The sequence below is a fragment of the Vulpes lagopus genome, chromosome 13, assembly GCF_018345385.1.
Source record: "Vulpes lagopus strain Blue_001 chromosome 13, ASM1834538v1, whole genome shotgun sequence".
Taxonomy (NCBI): domain Eukaryota; kingdom Metazoa; phylum Chordata; class Mammalia; order Carnivora; family Canidae; genus Vulpes; species Vulpes lagopus.
In genome coordinates, this window is record NC_054836.1 from 15,323,721 (window position 1) to 15,326,570 (window position 2,850).

At 35.3% G+C, this 2,850-nt stretch overlaps 1 non-coding gene across 1 annotated transcript; it reads right to left on the reverse strand.

The window, feature by feature from the left end:
* Nucleotides 1-2,127: 2,127 nt before the first annotated feature.
* On the reverse strand, nucleotides 2,128-2,231 carry LOC121475181. Its single transcript, XR_005983649.1, has one exon. It is a non-coding gene; the product is annotated as a U6 spliceosomal RNA (small nuclear RNA).
* Nucleotides 2,232-2,850: the final 619 nt, after the last annotated feature.

Genomic DNA, 2,850 nt, shown 5'->3' on the forward strand with positions numbered 1-2,850 from the left:
CCTCTATAATTAAAAGATATATATGATATATATATATGTATATATATATATATACATATATATAGAAAGATACTAACATGATTTCTATTTTTTTATTATCCAATTGATTCTCAGAGAATGTAATTTACCTAACATCATTCTGTGGATAACAACAGGAAGTTACCCAGTTTGGGGTAAATCACAAGTGTACTTGCAAGCAGACACTGACTAGTCATCTAGAGCTGAAAAACAAATCACTCCATAGCTTACTGGATTTCAAGCAAGAACCATTTATCTGTTTGCAGTTGTTTGTACTGGCAATTTGGCAAAATCCAACTGGAGGAGATTATCTTTGCTTCATGCTGTTTACTTGACTCATTTGTGCAGATGCAATAGGTTGGCAAGTCAGCTGGAAGCTGGTTGACCCCATTTGGTCACATGCTGGCGGTTAGCTAGTGCTGTTGATCAGAGTGCCTTGGTTTTCCTCTACCTGGCTTATAAAGTGAGTTATCATGGGTATTCTTGGCTTCAAAAGAGAAATCAAAATGTGTAAGCACAATTTCCTACCTGTGTTTATATCTACTGATGACCCATTGACCCAGTCATGTCCTATGTCTGAACCCAGAGTGATTGAGAAGAGGACTATATAGGGACAGAGCTAATAGGAGGCATGATTCAGTTGGAATTATTAATATAATAATCCATCAGACTCCTGAACATGATTCAGCACAGATCACTTTCTGGAACCAGTACACAATTTCAGTTGGTCATAGTCTAGGAAGCATGCATAATAAATCCAATGAGGTTATTTATTTGACTTGAAATACCCAAAAGCTCTCATATCTCTAAGGTTTTCCCCATCAAACTGCTACAGCTGTCTGACATTTCAGCATTACATAGTGAATCATTTGTGTTAACAATCTGTTCCTTATAAAACAGCATAGATCTCTATGAAATAGGCTCCACATAAATTATCAGAAAATTTCCAATGGGACCAGTAGCCCTTAAAAGCTACATCTAAAATAAATAAGGATTTTTGCCCTTAAGAAAGGGAAAGTGTCATTCTCTGGATGAGTTTGCTGCTCTAAGAAGGTAGACCTGGGCTTAATACCACTTTAGAAATCCCTGGGAGCCAACAGGATACAAGGAAGGGAGCAAACTTTGAAGAAAAGCTCCACTGGATTCCAGAGCTGAAGTGTAAATGTAGAAAACCCTTCAGCATCCTTACCTTTAATTTATTCAGTTCCTATAAACTTGTCTCCTATGCACTTGCCATCATATATACCTTAATAAATTTCCTCTGACCAAAAATACTATTTTTACCCCATTTGAGCTTTCAAATTATGGCAATTTTTAATAATGAGAATTACATTTTAAAGAAGAAGATTTCAGGACACTTGGGTGACTCAGCAGTTGAGCATCTGCCTTTGGCTCAGGTCATGATCCCTGGGACCTGGGATGGAGCCCTGCATTGGGCTCCCCGCAGGGAGCCTGCTTCTCTTCTCTGTCTCTCTCTGTCTCAAATGAATAAATAAATAAATAAAATCTTTTTAAAAAATTAACATAAGAGAAATTTCTAATAGTGGTATTCAGACTTTGAGAACCCACATAGTATTCCCATTTTAATTTACTCATTTCTAGAAAAAGAAAAGTCATTCTATTCATTGTCATCCTACCTACTCAAAGTATGAAGATGATGTTTTTATTATCCTAAAATTGCGTTTAGCTTTTGGAGAAGAAGGTGATACTATACAACCATATTCCTCTACCTTTATTTCTGCATTTTATATAAAATCATGACCTAACAAAAGGAACCAAATAGCAACTTCGTAAATTAAGATCAGGTAACCTTATAACATTGAGGCTTGCCATTTATTCTAACTAAGATGCTACCACTAATCTGAGCTCCTATTGTCTCCATGCAAATATTTCAGTCTCTATATTTTATTTCTTAATAGTATTGACGCAGATATGGTCAATACTTCTTCAGCTAATATATACTTGTAATCAACATATTAGGTCTTACAAGTATCCATCAATAAAAATCAATTAGGAAACTAAACAAGGTATTATTCATTTAATCATTTCTATTCTTCTTGGTAGGTAATAGTAAATGACTTTACACTATATTATGTAGAGAAGAGATAGAAACATTTGGAACGCTTCATAGATTTGTATGTCATCATTGTGCAGGGGACATGTTAATCTCTGTATCATTCCAATTTTAGCATATGTGCTGCTTAAGTGAGTACAAGATAGAAATAGTTGGAAAGCAGCTGAATTTCTGATATCGATTGATTTCCTCTTCCCTCCCTTCCTTTCATCTTCATTCCTTTACCCCCCCTTTTTAGAATTAAAAAGATTAATTTATTATTTTATTTTCTACCCTTCCTTCTTTAAAAAAAAAAATCCCAGTGTGTTAACTGTGTTGGGCACAGGAAGCCAGTGGGAAATTAATTCTTTAATAATACAACAGACGAAAAAGCAGTCACTTTGGTGCCCAAAAGCAATTAGCAGAGATAGAAATAGGAAAGCAGTTTGCTTGGTCTGACTGAGAAGGCAGTATAATGCAGGCACAGGTCAATTATTAGTGTAGTCAGAAAAGAAATGATTAAAAATATGTAGAAGAGAAAGTATCAAGGAAAGCTTGTTGGACTGAGCTATATGTTCAATGTGAGAACTTTCTAGGTAATGGGAAATAGGAAGCAATTAGAGGACTAGATGTAAGTGAGGTTTCAATCCTGATTATTTAAAGATTATTTATTATTTATTTATTTATTTATTCATGAGAGACACAGAGAGACAGAGAGGCAGAGACATAGGCAAAGAGAGAAGCCGGGTCCATGCAGAGCGACCAATATGGGACTCGAT